This window comes from Procambarus clarkii, chromosome 32, assembly GCF_040958095.1.
Source record: "Procambarus clarkii isolate CNS0578487 chromosome 32, FALCON_Pclarkii_2.0, whole genome shotgun sequence".
Taxonomy (NCBI): domain Eukaryota; kingdom Metazoa; phylum Arthropoda; class Malacostraca; order Decapoda; family Cambaridae; genus Procambarus; species Procambarus clarkii.
Window position 1 is genome coordinate 35,087,263 of NC_091181.1, and position 16,846 is coordinate 35,104,108.

The window sequence follows — 16,846 nt, forward strand, 5'->3', positions numbered from 1 at the left end:
CAGGTACACAGGAGTCCCTGGATGATGGTACCCTGGCAGGTACACAGGAGTCCCTGGATGATGGTACCCTGGCAGGTACACAGGAGTCCCTGGATGATGTACCCTGGCAGGTACACAGGAGTCCCTGGATGATGGTACCCTGGCAGGTACACAGGAGTCCCTGGATGATGGTACCCTGGCAGGTACACAGGAGTCCCTGGATGATGGTACCCTGGCAGGTACACGGGAGTCCCTGGATGATGGTACCCTGGCAGGTACACAGGAGTCCCTGGATGATGTACCCTGGCAGGTACACAGGAGTCCCTGGATGATGGTACCCTGGCAGGTACACAGGAGTCCCTGGATGATGTACCCTGGCAGGTACACAGGAGTCCCTGGATGATGGTACCCTGGCAGGTACACAGGAGTCCCTGGATGATGTACCCTGGCAGGTACACAGGAGTCACTTAGTGGCATTTTGCCCCCACAGATTTTGAGATTTATCTTTTACTTAGTGTGAATGTTTGCATGATGATAGGACAAAAAAAAAATATATATAAGCTGTATATTTTTATATATAAACCGAACAGGGAAAGCAAAACTGCATATGTTTCACTACCAAGAAGTATAATGCATTAACTGCTTAACTACAGCGCATTATAATATGACATGCGCCGCAAAAAATTGTTTCGACAAAATTATTTTATCTTGTATTGTTAAAATGCAGTCTCTGATCAAGGGAAATTAAACTCAATTATTGTATGTGACATACTTTAGCTATGATGGGGCTGAGGGAGTAGGCGCCCTGATGTGCTCGCCTCGCTCGTGAGGCGGCAGTTCCCGCAAATATAATTTTTCAAAATTATTTTCATGTAAATACTTTTGGTGGAACATTTTTACATAATTATTTCAGTGTCTGAATGGTTTTATATCTAGTTTTTTGCAGTAATATTATTCATTAGTGTGTAATTTGTGGAATTTATATAGTTAAATGTGTGAAACATCGCTATGCTCAAAAAGATGAGGCTCATGTATGGTGACAGGTATATTATATTCTTAGATCAACCAGTGTTCTTGCTGTTATTACGCTATATACACACATTATATATATATCACTTTCAACATTGATATGCACCATAACAAAGTAATAAACAGTTCTGGTGGGTATGGTGATGAAATCAAAACACAGCATGGAGCCACATGATACTAGCAGATGATGCCAGTAGTTGCGTGATGCAAGACAATGCCTCCAATATTCTACACATCTCGATATGACCAGCTACAAAACTGCTGTTATTACCACATTCCTGTCACAAAATTCTGAATATCAATCCATTTCCACAAGGTTATATTGTGAAGGAACATGCGGTCATTTCATGATGCGTAGATGCAGGAAACAGTGGCTGGGTGCTGTCTCTCTCTCTACCTCACGCTATGAATACATAACTGGCATTGTATTCATTGATATCTGAACACTGTACATAATCTTTATCACAATCAGGATCATCTATGACATTATCAATGCAAAATAATTGCAGTTACCTATTTTATTCATCATTACTAAGTGGTGCTGTGGCCCCTAGCTGCACAGCTGTACTGTGAGCTGCTGCTGCATGTGTGAGGCCCTTACAGCCAGTATGGATGCTGATGAATTTTTTCAAGGTGGCTTTTGTTTACAGGAGTCCTGTGGCACGGAATGTGAACCTCGTGTACCCGCAGGACTTTTGAATCACTCCCTATACCTAAAAGTCCCATATGGCACTCTGCACATCCCCAGTTCGGTGCCTTAAGGCACTCTGTGCAGTGCAGTGGTTAAGAAAGCAATACCAATTAAAAAAACGTTACTGTGTAATTATTATTTTTAGATCATTAGACTGTAACCTTGTGCAATAGCAATATTATTTGTCTTTGTGTGTATGATACCACAACCAAAATCATAATAGCACTTTATAGAAAATACATATAAATCTCCTTAGTAAAATCACATAATTATATGAGAACATTTTAGGGTAATTAGTTACCTTTGAATCACATGTGAATGTTGCAGTAAACAAATTATCTCCTTCAATGTTAGATACATATACATAAATGTGAAAGCAAATGTGATAGTACCCAGTGGTCATGGATAAACTGTCACCGGAGGACCACATAAAGGGCACTCTATGAGAAACCTATGCTACACTTTTCAACATTAGAAATACTTTTAGATACAATAATGATCACATATTAAAGACATTGTTCACAATATTTGTGAGACCAAAATTAGAATATTGAGCAGTTGTACGGTGCCCATATCATAAAATATCATATATCAGTTGTACGGTGCCTTTCGGTAAACTGAAAAAGTTCAGAGATGCTGCTATATGGGTTCCAGAAGTGTAAAATAAGAGCTACAAGAAGATGCTAGCGGTGTTAAATATGGAGAAGCTAGAAGATAGTGATATGATCACTGCATTCAAAATACTGTATTATCTGGAATTGACAAAATAGACAAGGAGGAATTTTTGAAACTGCAACTTCAAAAACAAGAAGCCAATGATTCAAACTAAAGGAAATAAAGGTGCCAAAAAACATATGAAAGCTCTCTTTTTGCAAACAGTTGTAGAAGGTTGAAACAAGCTAAGTGAGAAGGTGGTGCATACTAAAACCATCATTATCATCATCATCATAATAAATAATACAATTTTATTTATACAAAAGTGCCTATACTTGATACACAATATAGTGGAGAATTTGTAAGTAAGAAATGTACACTACATAATCCTACTATGACCCAGAGCATTTTGGCCATATATGTATAAGAATAATTAGGAGATATTTACAAGTTTAATTGGGGGTAAAACTAAAAGGGAGGTAGTTTCAAAGTGTTATATGACCAAGATTGTTAGGAAAACAGGACACCACAAGCATAGCTCACATACTGTCAAGGACAGTACTCACAAATCTCCCTCTCGCTTTCCTCAAGGAAACACACATAGTATTATGGTTTATAAGTTACTTTGTCCATATTATCTATTAGAAAACTGAGACTTTAAAACTATATTTTTGTCTTGTAATTAAATTTTTTTTTTTTTTTTTTTACCAATAATTCATCTTTGTATTTTTTTAGTGAACAGCTTGAAAGAACAGGGTTCTAAAAATCCTGTTACCCAGAGGATATTTATGGTCGCTTTAACGTCAGTCTGACGTCATCGACTGATGACGGCTGATGTTAAAGCGACTAAAAAGGCTCACTGGGTAGACATGTAACAAAACGTGCAATTTTCAAAATTGTGTTTTTTTAGACACTTTGTTAGGAAAAAGATGAAAATTAGTGTCGCAACCAAAATGTTAAACGTTTAATGCAGATTACTTTAACAGCAGTGTTCTGCACAGTTAGCTCCCATCTGAATGATCCTGTGTTTTGAGTTTTTGTGAGTATGTTGTGCATGTTTCTTTATACCCGCTGCCTCTGTTTACCTAGCAGAAAATGGGTATTTGGGAGTTAGGCAACTGTTATGGGTTCCATCATGGGAAAGGTCATCCATTGGCTGTTTTAGGACCTTAATAATCCTAGCAGACTTCCTGTCTCTCACAATGGAAAACCTTAAGTGGTACCATAGATGCAGTCTCTAATCTGTAAACTACAAAATGGTATGCCTTTGTATTGTAGGTACTGTACAGTATTCAGAAGAGTTAAATATTTAAAAGGCAAAATGCCTTGCTTTATTTGATGTATATTGGAATTTCTTTATTTTAGGGATTAGTAATTGAGCAGCCCTGGTTGGCTGTTTGGACTAGACCTAGAGTAAAAATATACAAAATACTATTGTTGATATGCTATTAATGTTTAAGTGGAGTAATTAATATTCTCATAGATTTTTTATAAATATTAATAATACTCAGTAAAGTTGTGCACATGACTGGTTCATATGCACAAATGTCAGGCTGCCAATTATGAGTTTTTATACTTGTTGTTACATTATTTATACATATTCATTATTTATTTTATCATACAATTCACATTTATATATAATTTTTTTATCATCACATTCTAATAACTGCTTCCTGCCTACTTTCTGAGCTGACTCCCATTGGAATCTCATAAATTATGGCACTGAGCATAATAGCATGCAATGGCATTGTCACGCTACTGAGTGGCTTTCCCACCACATGTAATTATCTAAGTGATGTAAAAAAAAAATTGGAAGTTGCTTTGCTCCCTGAACAAGTGAGGAACAAATGAAGATCCAAGCTCCTAGGAATGCCACCTAGCAGTAGGAGGGTTGTTTATGTTGTTTTGCTCTATCTTTTTGGTGGCTTATTCTCTAGGTTAGGTTGATTTAGCATACCCCTGCTCTTTGTTCCACTTTGAGTAGACCAGGTTTGGGTCTCTGGTCTCTGGTAAATGACTCGCAAGTTCCTGACGAAACATGACACGATGTGTAGACGTATCCAGATGGTTAGCTTAAGGAACCCACTAAGCCCTGCTAGAAAGTAGGGAAAACACAAATATTTAAGGCTTTTCTAGTTTCGTGCGAGTCAGGATGAAGACGGGTGGGTGAACACTGAGCCCATGGACATACTGTACATCGATGCAGTTTGCTGACTTCTCATGTAAGGGTGATGTTCAAGTTAGATGTAATTTACACTATAATGGAATAACTATATTTTTGTACATACTGTATACAGTACAGTAATTGGCAAAAACAAGATTGAGTACTTTATATAGGCCTATAATGTAATATTTAAACTTATATTGCACATAAATCTGCTCCTGACAAGCTCAAAGGTAGAGTCTCTTGCAACCTACTCCATTGCTAAGATTCTGTCTCGAAACATCGTCCAGAAATAGATTCAAACACTGGCGGGAAAGACCAAATTATAAGAACATAAGAACATAAGAACAAAGGTAACTGCAGAAGGCCTATTGGCCCATACGAGGCAGCTCCTATTCTATAACCACCCAATCCCACTCATATACTTGTCCAACCCGTTTGGTGCCCCGAGTGAGGATTTATGATTTGATTGTAAATTTATGATTTGATTATGATTTGATGATAATCACAGGCTACTGGTACACAATAACATCACATAGCAAACAATTAAAAATTATTGCAGAATTTTTCATGGATTTTGTTAAGTCCATTACATCCACCTAGATGTATTATAAAAATATTTTCATCATTTGTATAAAAAATTATAGATTTGACTGTATAAACTACTTAATGATAATATTTGTGCTTCCTTGTACAGTATAGAGAAAGGTGCTTTGTTTTCCGTGTAGATCACTTCTTTTCAGTTGGGTAACTATGACAATTCATGTCTTTATTAATTTAACAAGAGTAATTTATTTAGACAGTCCTTTTGACTTTTTCTATCATTGCTTGTTGAATTCTCTGTTATTTCTTAGTTTGCCGGTTTTCCTTCTCTGCGCTTTAATTCTAACTTCCTGCCAACTTGGACTTTGTTTCCTTATCACACAGTTAGGTTTAAAAAAAAAATTCTTGTCTATTTTGTCAAATCCAGTTACTATCCAGTGGACTTAACCCCTGCACTGCTCACCTGTTAAATGTTGACATGAAATACTGTACCTTTTTTTTATGGTGTACAAAAAAAATTGTTCTGAATTTTTTTTACATTGTTAATTAGTATCCAAGAAGCACAAAAATGAAAGTAAAAATGAGGTGAGGTATCACACAGGAATAATTTTGTCGATTTATTTTCATTGTTTCTGACTTTACTTATTTAGTTTTTTCATACTAACAAGTCATATTAATGTGTCAAAGGTGGTATCCATTATGTATTACTTTGAAAATATAAGTACAGTACAGTACAGTATATGCAGTATATATGTGCATAAATATACACACCATATATCTGTTCTTACTAATATATACAGTACAGTATTTCATTCACTTATGCACCAGAAGACTCAAACCGCCAACCCCACGGTGTGAGGCAGAAGCCCTTCCACACCATGGGGTTGTCAGTTCGAGTCTCCTAGTGCCTAAGTGAATGAAATGTTTATTTCCAAAATAGTGTGGTTGACAATTTATATGACATAGGCATAGATCATTAATTTCCTCTTGTGATTTAGAGGGAGGCGGGGAAAGTATAAAATCTCTGTTGGGCAGGGGTTTCCTGCCTCTGAAATCTTTCCTATTGGACCTCCCGATTGCTCAGTGGAAGAGTTTCTGCCTCACATCATGGGGTCGGCTGTTCGAGTCTCCTAGTACCTAATTAAATCAAATTTTATTTCCACGATAGTGTGATTGACAATTTATAATACTGTATATATATGTATAAGCCTAAATCTTATATCTTGAGGTTATCTTGAGATGATTTCGGGGCTTTTTAGTGTCCCCCGCGGCCCAGTCCTCGACCAGGCCTCCACCCCCAGGAAACAGCCCGTGACAGCTGACTTACACCCAGGAACCTATTTTACTGCTAGGTAACAGGGGCATAGGGTCAAAGAAACTCTGCCCATTGTTTCTCGCTGGCGCCTGGGATTGAACCCAGGACCACAGGATCACAAGTCCAGCGTGCTGTCCGCTCGGCCGACTGGTTCCTTGACAGTACAGTGCTTGCATATAGCATACATTTTCCCTGTAAATATACATGGTAATTACTCATTTGCCATTGTTAAAAGTTCTAGGGCTCCTAGTATGGCCATTTTGCACATCCAGACACTGGATGTTGAAGTGTCAGACATGATTCTCGTCTTGTTACGAAGACCTTAGAACGAAACTGAGGGAGGTTGGAATTTTTTTTAAGATGGGGGATGGTTACTGGAGGCCTGAGGAAGCAATGTGAGTTATGTGTATGTGCAAGACTTTTAAATCTTATGAGTACTTTAAAACAACTCCAGCCATTATGTGCAGTTTGCAGATAATTGGCCTGCACGGCTTGGCTCCAGATGTGATACGCCGTGGAAGGGTTAATGATCTTACCGCCTCTTTTCTATCTTCTTGTTAGGGCATATTTAGCACCTCCAGCCTCTCCTCGTAACTCCTATTTTTCAATTCTGGAAGCCATTTAGTAGGATATCTTTGCATCCTTTCTAATTTATTGACGTGCTTCATGAGATATGGGCACCATAAATCTCTTGCATATTCGAATTTCAGTCTCACAAATGTTGTAAGCAATTTCTTTAGTATTTCAGTGTCCATGTACAGTATTTAAAAGCAATTCTGTTGTTTGAAAGTATAGCATAGTCTTCCTTCATAATATCTTTTACAGTATGTGATCCTCTGGTTTAAGTACCAGAGGACCACATACTGTAAAAAGGCATTATGAAGGAAGACTATGCTATAAACCAGTTCTAGATCTCTTTCTTTGTCTGGGTTCCTTAATATCTTTTCATATAATTTGTTATATGAAAAGCCTGCTATAAGGGTTGTCTTCATCCCCTTCTTTTTGCATTGTGGGTCTACCCTGCAACACCATTTTGTCATTGCAAGTTAGTTGGAAGCCAGGATGGTCATGTTAGACTTCATCCACAGCAGATATCTTGTCAGTTACTGGTTTCCATGTGGGCCACAGGACTTGCTGGTCCTGTGGTCTGCTCTCAGCCTCTCTGGTTTGCATCCCATCATTTTTTGCCATATTTTTTACATGACCATCTTTTTTCTGGTCCTTTTGGCATGACAGGTGTTCCTGACCCTGTGGAAGGTTCCTTGGCACATCCTAACCTAATGCTTCCTAGCTTCAGCTTCAGGGACTGATTTTGATTTTTGTTGGGGCATCTGTTACTGCTTCTGGGTTCTTATCTTTGCTTTGAATCTCTCTCTCCAGATTTTTCCAATGGTTGAAGAGGGTCTTGGTTTCTCATCTTCAGTTAGTGGAAGTCCGCTTCTTGTCTTATCTTAGTGACTAGCTGGATTGGGCTCCCAACCAGTCTGTTGTCTACATGCCAGGGGTCTGGTTCCTTCTAGGATGACCAGGCTCTGTTTGCTCTTGGTCACCTGGTGGAAGCCCTAGTTGGTTCCCTCACAGGTACGTACCTGGTTGGGTTATATTTTGGTCTCTCAGTTAGCATTCTTGCCCGTGCCACAAATGTTGCTGCTCGGCTTAGTTTTGCAGATCTGTCTGGTGTTGGGGAGTACTTGGATTTCTCAGTGGATGCTTAAGCCATTTTGCAGGAGCTTGGATTTTGCATAGAAAGAAAGTCATCCAGTAGCCTTTCAAATCCACTGTTTGCTAATGTGCTCAGTGACAGTTTTATTATTTTATTTCTATATAACCAATGAAATGTACGTTTCACATTGTACATTGATTTTAAGATTGCTGGTTAACATGAAAAAAGGTTTTACACAGTCATTGTTTTAATGAAAGTTTCATACAGGTAAAGGAACATTAATTACGATCACTTCAAAAACTTTGTTTTGTCCTGTATATCAGCCCCTAGCAAATCTTGACATTCTGTTGAATTTCCTTAGCAACTAGGACACTGTTAATATAAATAAATAAAAACACATTTTGCATTTCTTCTTTAACAGCTGGGATATCATGTTTACCAGTCACAACTATTTCATTCATAAAATTTAGTAGTTTTATTTTTCTTCTTTGTAATGCCAATGTAATTTTTGCATTTTGATTACAGTATATCAAATTATCATAAGTTTATGAAAATTTGTTGATTGTTCAAAATTTTCATTAAGCCATTTTTCTCTAAGGGTCATTATTTCTCACTTTTTATTTGTCCTGTTTCTCTTGCAACCATTGTGTCATAATGACATAGGCAAACAAAAGAAAGGGAGAAACCCCCTGTTTCACAATTTCAAGTAGGAACCCCGTGTAACTTGAGTTCACGTGTTTTATATAGCATTTCTAAAATTGTCAAGATTAACTCTGGATTAACATAATCCCTGTACATTGTGTCTCACTATTTTACAAATGATTCTAAATACAACAGAGGCAACCGTGTGTGTGTATGATAGTGCTCAACTCGTCCAACTATGGACATCCCTGAAGATCACTGCATTTACTTTATACTGTACGTTTATATGTTTACCTCATTAAGCTTAGGATCTGAGGGGATGCAAAAGCAATCCTAAGTTATATAGGATCACAAATAAATGTATTTTTATTTTTCATGTAAGAACATTATTTTCATAATAACCTGTGTGTTATGATGTGAATGTGAACAAAATACATAAAGTAGTTGGATTGAATAATGATATTGGATAAAAATACTAAATGTACATTCATTTATCCATTAGTTACCTTGTAACTGAGGAAAAGTATTATCATGAAAAGTTTAAATATGATCGACCATGTAGAGTATCTGCATAACTGAATTTAAAAGAATAATCATTGGTTTGCTATTGTATTTTAATGAAAGTGATCAGAGGCATTAACACATTTACAGTACAGTACCAGTGTACTATGCATCATGTAAACATTGTAATATGTTTTTAGCATATTAAAATAAAACATAAAATTTGATCTATACAGTACTATAGATTTAAAAAAAGGACACAAATGAACCCATTCATGTCAACACAAACTATGTGAATGTTCTGTGAATCACAGACTTCTTCACTGCACATAAAACTTTTTTATTCTAAAAAGTTTTAATGTGCAATTAGTGAAGCTTATCTAACTCTTTCTAGCATCAGTAGATGAACTATGAATGTAATTGGCGAGATGAAATAATACTAAGAATTAACCATCTTGCTGATTATGCTGCAGTTAAAGCCTGTGCCCAAGGTGTTCACTCTGTTCTGACTAGCTATTTGTTACCTAATACTGTTAATGAGCACTTTTGGGATACATTTCTGTTTACAGTGGACTGAGGTTAAATAGTCTTAATATGGAAAACATGTTTTAAATTACATAGTGATGTTTGTCTCTAAAGATAGCTTTGTGACATTGTTTAAGTCATGTTCTACCATTCCAATCTTATATCTTTTGTGTTTGAACTATTTGTTTAGCTGTTCATTTATTGTGCATATTTGTAAATATATGTAAATATTTTATATCAGTTGCACATGTGTTATGAAGTGTCATTCTAGTCACTACAGTACTATATTATTTATAAGTAATACATTTGTTCTATTTTATTTTATTGTAATTTTTTTACAGGTGGAGGTTAGGATGTTCCTCATCCCTTGAAGTCATGTATATATTAAAAAAAAAAGTTATGCATAACAATATGTTCATGTAATCTCGAAATTAATTAAGATTTTTTTTTTTACATTCTGTACAGATTTCTATAATAAGCTTTTAGTTGAAAAAAAAATCCTGTAGTTTAGGTTCTAAATAAAATTTATAATGATAATGATTATCTTTATTTATAAAAACACATAATGAAGAGAGTTGCAATTAATCTATAATAAGAACATATGAATTAAGGAAACTGCAGAAGGCTTGTTGGCCCATGTATGGCAATACCTATAGAATGTAAGTGCCTGCTAATTTGTACCCTAGTATTCCTTTGGTGTAATTAAGCCAAAGTCTAGTCTGAGGTATTGTGTACCAAACTCTGACAGCAATCTAGGTCACTTGGCATTCCAGCCAGGTTACTGAATGACATCGGGTAATCTACCTACCTACCCCATGGTAGTTAACAGGTAGACTGAAGGTTAGGACTGGAGAAAATGAAGGTTGTATCATCAGCAAATAGAATTGGTTTGAGGATTTGAGAGGCATGTGGAAGGTCATTAATGTATGTAGGAAAGGAGAGGGCCCAGTATGCTGTCCCGAGGAACACCAATGTTGATGGGTAGAGTGGGAGAAATGGAATTATTCACAGAAACATACTGGAGCCTGTCAGTAAGGTAAGACTAAAGATATTGGAGGGAGTGACCTCTGACTCCATAATGATCTAATTTAAGAAGAAGGTTTTGGTGGTTGACAGTATCAAAAGCCTTATGTAGGTCAACAAATAACCCAACAGGGAACTCATTTTTTATCAAGACCTGCATGTATCAAGTTAATCATACTAATAACTGCATCGTTGGTGCTTTTTTGGGTCTGAAGCCATATTGGCAAGAGCCAAGTATATTGTGTTTGTCTAGATAAGAGTAAAGCTGCTTGTAGATTAGTTTTTCAAATATTTTCGACAAATTTGACAGAATTGATATAGGTCTGAAGTTGTTGACATCAGTGAGATCACCACATTTATGGACAGGGGTTACTCTTGCTTTTTTTTTAGAATATCAAGAAAGGTGTCGAGTTCAAGTGACTTGTTGTACAGCAATGCAATGGCAGGAGTTAAAAATCTGGAGTTTTTTTTTGTAAATTAGAGTTGGTATCTCAGCAAGGGCACTATTTAAAGCAGCACCGCTCTGCTCCTCAATTTCTGAGCTGTATGGTCCCTCTGACAGTCGTCATACACTTGTTGAATGTCCTGACCTCAATAGAATCCTTGATTGATCAGATACCTTTGACATCACTCGCCTTATGTACTTTTGTTCTCATATTGGCATCCTTGGTGATATCTAGCGCCTTTTGAACATCATGCAACTTTGATGGTGCCACATAGTCTCCCGGCTTGGTGCCTTCTTTTGATAATTGCTTACTTGTTAGTTTGTTGTGGGGTTGCATCCTGGGGAGAGGATGGGGGGGGGGGTAGAAATAGCCTAAGCTGCTGTATCCCTTTGAGATGTATTTTTTCTTGTCTCCATAAACATACTTAAACTTGAACTGGGGAGGATCAGCAGTTCGCCCCTCTCCAGTAATTGATAACATTGCCATAGGGCAGATTGGTAAATAAAAGGACCTTGGAGTCAGGATCCGCCATTCACTGAAAGTTGTACAACAGGTGGGAGCAGCAGAAAAGAAAAAAAGTAAACAAACCTAGAAATAATGAAGCTTACCTTTGGCTCACGTGGGCGTCGAAAAGAAGGAAGTGATTCAATTCTATAAATCACTAGTGCACCTCCACTTTGATTATTGTATCCAAGCATAGAGACCTCATCTTCAAAAAGACTTGGCTTCTTAGGAGAAAGTTTTAACACCGGCCAACAAAAATAATTCGAGAACTAAGTCAACTTTCACACCAGAAACAGTTGAGGGCCTCGGAGGTAAATAACAACACTAGACACTAGACATTAGGGCTGATCTCAATGAAACTTAAAATACTGAACAATTTGGAAGATGTTGATCCAGACAACTTCTTCAATCAAGGAGCAACGGTTTAAAGCTCAACAAGTCACAATGTGTGGGAAGAATATTGCAAGAGATGATTTTTCACACATAGGGTTATAAACCTATGGAACAGCCTACCCGCCTAAAGCATAAATGATAAAACTTAAATTTTAAGATCCAGTTCGATAAAATCATCAGGACAAATGGGTGGGTCTTTGATAAGCCGCCGGCTTCCTGCCTCGTCGAGGCCACTAGAGAGATAGTGGCCCCCTCAAGTAAATTGTTCAGTATTTTAAAAGTTTCAATGAGATCCGCCCTGTTATGCCTGGTTTACAGTGCTGTTAGCCCTGTGACCCTCAACCATTCCTGACATAAAGTTGACTTGGTTGTGGAATGATTTTTGTTGCCCGGTGTTGCACTTTCTCCAGTGCAGGTAATTGTCCTTCTGAAGAATAGGTCTCCATCCTTGGATACAATAATGCAAGTGGATTATTTTACATGGCATACAGTGAAATTAACTACCTTCTTTTGTAGGTTTCATCCTGGGAAAGGTCAGTAGTTAACCTAGTGGAACCCTGATTAGGCTACGTAGAAGCTTCCTGCCCCCCCCCCCGACAATGGAAATTATTTATAATAGTCTGCTATAACGATATAAAGAAAACGATGTAACGTTGTTGAAAAGAAAATGAATACATTGGAAGCAAATGAGTTGCTGGTTATATGAATACCAAGATTTTAAGTGATTCCTCCCAAAATTACGAAGCGACTATTCTTTAATTAAATCTCCGACAGCAACATAATTTCAAACATTCCTTCGATTTGTCTATTGAGCAGCTGATCATTATTGTATAATGAATGTAAGAATAATAATGAGAGTTGAGGGCAAGTGGCATGGTGGGAAGCGGCGGAGGGTCCCAGGAGCGGACGGCGTCACAAGTGTGCGGGTGGTGGATGCGTGCGGTGGTGTCGTCCCGGGCTCCCTCACATGTGCTCTACCTCGCTCTAACAATGATAACCATAGTTGACTTGATAGATACAGGGTGACGTAACTCTTAGAAACATAAGGAGCAAAATCATGGCGAATATAAAGGTGGCCGTGCGTGTGCGACCTATGAGTCAAAAGTAAGTGTAATTTAGATATATTAGTGTTTTGGTGAATAGGCCTATATGGAGTCAAGAAAAAATTGATTTCGGCGAGTTGTTTTTTTTTACACCCACTGGTTTGGTTGTATGTGTTGCGAGCCGTGTCACGTTCACTTGACAGCATAGTTCTCTGGCACTTCAAAGTTGTTAATGGTTGGCGCTGATCCCCTGCAGGTTTCTAGGGCTGTTAATGTGTGCTGGACCCCATTATGTGCCTCTGTAACCCTTTCCACTACCGCCCACAAGATGGGTATGGGGTGCATAATAAATGAACTAAACTAACTAAACTGTGTGCTGGAGGGTCGGTAATCACTCGAGCAAGTACGCTCGTTAGTCTCATAGAACTTGGTAACTGTTTCAACGGTACAATACTTTGCCAGCGACTCTTTTATAAGTCATTATCTAAGTATTCAATCTTTTGCTTCCTGCGTTATGCAAAAAAAAAAAAGTGCAATAGATGCTTCTATACAAATGAACCTATACCTTAAATTGTCGGGGAGAGGATTAAGTCCCTAATTCAGTGGTTCAGTGCACAAAAACCAAATTCTCATAGTTGTTACTAGCTCTTACATTTGTGATTGGCTGTTTTTCTGTTATAAAATCCATATGATTTGATTTCATCTTGTCAATTAAAACCAAGCTATTGACATTTTTTGAAGTCATGTTATTAACTATATTCCGTAAGCCATTGGGGGTCTGTAATAGTAAAGTTGAGAACCCCTCCTCTAATTTTGTCATGGTCCATTGGCCTATATAGATGGTTATGTTGTTATCCATAGTTTCCGCATTCAACGATGCTTGTATATATATTATATATATATACTCTTTAGGCTTATATGTCCCCCAAAAGCCGAACTACTGACCTTTCTCCATGCTGCAACCCCGACAATTAGTGCCTACCTACAGTCAATAGGGGTACTTATTGACTGCTGGGTGAACAGTAGAATTAGGTGAAAGGAAACTTATCCAACCATTTCTGTCCCACCCGGGATTTCCCTTTTTGAGTCGATTAAGAAGGCAACTGTATTTGCGAGACCCTATTATAATAAGTACATAAAGCCTAATATGAAAGAATTGTTATGCAATATATATATATATATATATATATATATATATATATATATATATATATATATATATATATATATATATATATATATATATATATATATATATATAAACTAAAGTAGTGTATTCTTGATTGTAGGCGTTACTCGGTGACCTACTAGTAACTCATCATGGGAGGACACCGAAAAATTGGTGTCATAATCCCGAATGCTAAATTCTGATTTCGTGATTTGGCTGCAACTCGTCCTCTTGCCTAATTATTACTACCTCCCATTTTTAATGTTATCGACCAATCAGTTAAAAAAAAACTAATTCGTAAAAGCCGAAAGCACCGTAAAAGTGACTTTTCAGTTTTGTGTAAAATCATCAGGACAAATGGGGAGGAACCTTGACAAGTCGCCGGCTTGTTAACGTTGTCGAGGACACTAGAGAGAGAGAGAGAGGCCCTCAGGTAAATTATTGGCCAGGTGTCGCCAACACTTAACGCATATTGGCCCTCGGCCTCGTCATCTGTGCTTGACTTTAGAATGCACAGGTGGAAGCTGCAGTTAAAAATAGCAAAGCAAATGCTTGAAATAGTCAAACGAAATTTTGACATCAAAGTAAAGAAGGTAGTTATGCAACTGTATAGAGCTCTGGTCTGGACCCCCACTTGGATTATTGTATTCAAACATAGAGACCTCATCTTCAGAAGGATGTATTTTAATTGGAGAAACTTTAACTAAAAGGGCGACTAAAATCATTCCAGAACTAAATCGACTCCTAATAGCAGAAACGGTTGAGAGCCACAGGGCCTAACGCTGCAAACCAGACATGACGGGACGGATCCCTAAGACACTTTTAAAATGCTGGACAATTTGGAGGATATGATTCAGACCACTTCTTCTAAAGGTCAGTTGTAACAAACAAGGAGCAACGGGTTCAAGCTCAACAAGGCACAATGCAAAAATAGATGCTTTTTCACCCATAGTTATAAATCCAGAGAACTACCAGCAGCTGAAGTCATAAATCCTCAAATCTGCTGAATTTCAAAATTATCAGGAAAATCGGATGAGGGGGGGGGGGGGGGGGAGAACCTTTGACAAGCCACGGACTTCCTGTCCTCGTCAAGGCCACTAGAGAAATAATGGGGGTGAGATAAATTCTGATAAATCTATCCAGTACTTTTGAAACGTAAAGAATGTATCTCTTGTGAACTGTAAGTACGACAACGCAAATTTCTCCTAGTCGTATGGGAATTGTTTGTAAACATGCAGACGACCGCGACCTGTGACAGTACCAACTGGTCTGATTCAAGTACAAGTAAGTTTATTGGGAAAAGGAAGTACATCTCAAAAGGATAGAGCAGCTTAGGCTAGTTCTACCCTCGTTGTAGACTGGTTTGATTACGGCTTGTTTTGGGTGGTGGAGCGGCCAATAAAAGTGGGTCTTCCCTTACCATTGGTTGTTGACCAAACCACACACTAGAAAGTGAAGGGACGACGACGTTTCGGTCCGTCCTGGACCATTCTCAAGTAGATTGTCTTGACTTGAGAATGGTCACAATCGACTTGAGAATGGTCCAGGACGGACCGAAACGTCGTCGTCCCTTCACTTTCTAGTGTGTGGTTTGGTCTACATTTTTCAAGCTCGTTATTGTGACTCCTCGCCTGCTTACCATTGGTTGGTTGTCTGTGGAAGGCGTAAGTGTATATGGGAAACATTGCAGTGTATGCAATTCTGAGTGGCAAACTGTACTTTTTCCAGAGATTCATAGTTATTTGGTATTAATAAGAATCTGGAATAGTTTGAATATTTCTCCTTTCACTTCATCTTCCTACCCCTGGTAACTTATAAGTAACACTCGTAATTAAATAATTACATGAAGCTACTGAAGACACATTCCTGATACGCTGAGGCTGGCGTCTTGTGTACAGCCCGAGGTATTTATCCTGGTTAACCATGATATATGCTGTGGTTGATCAGGATAATAACCCCGAAATGTACGAATTACCAGCACAGTAAAGACATTAAACCTCAAATTACTGGGAGAGAAGTCGTTGCCATATAACAACAGGGTTCGATAACTATAGTCGTTTAAAGCTTTGAGGTGGGAACAAAAAACTGAAGCTCATCCCTCACAAGCCGAGCTAGAACATGTTTACAGTATGTAAATTTACTCATTTAACCATTAATTTTAATAACGTGTATTATTAAAATACAAACCACAAATTTGGCAATTTAGTCAGAAGCCTACCTGCCTGTAGTAGCCTAGTAGTGATGTTACATGTAACTAGTGTCTTACAGCTTAAAGGTTCGCAGTAAGTCCGCCTCTGTGGCACCTGCGTGCTTAATGTCCGTCGTTATCATTCATCACCGACCTCGTAGGGAAATAGGGTTTTGAATATTTCATTAGTACGCATGACTGGTGGAGTCATGTGGGCGTCGACAGTGTGTAGCCTAACCCCAGTTTCGTTGGTTGTTAGAGTCGAGAGATGTTACTGGCGTTGATTTATGTCGCCCTCAATGGTTATACCGTGTTGAAATTTGAATTTGTGTTGAATTTTACGTTGAATTTTCCTAGAGAGAAGTAGGCCTATTT

The 16,846-nt window shown here is 37.9% G+C and overlaps 1 protein-coding gene across 1 annotated transcript in view; it reads left to right on the top strand.

Annotated features, from left to right (window-relative positions):
* LOC123759412 (ADAM metallopeptidase with thrombospondin type 1 motif A) overlaps nt 1–10,243 on the top strand; it is a 353,349-nt gene extending 343,106 nt beyond the window's left edge. The window contains 1 exon segment of the mRNA XM_069335228.1: nt 1–10,243. This exon segment is cut by the window's left edge and continues 712 nt beyond it. The gene's annotated coding sequence lies outside the window, so the exon portion shown is untranslated.
* Nucleotides 10,244–16,846: the final 6,603 nt, after the last annotated feature.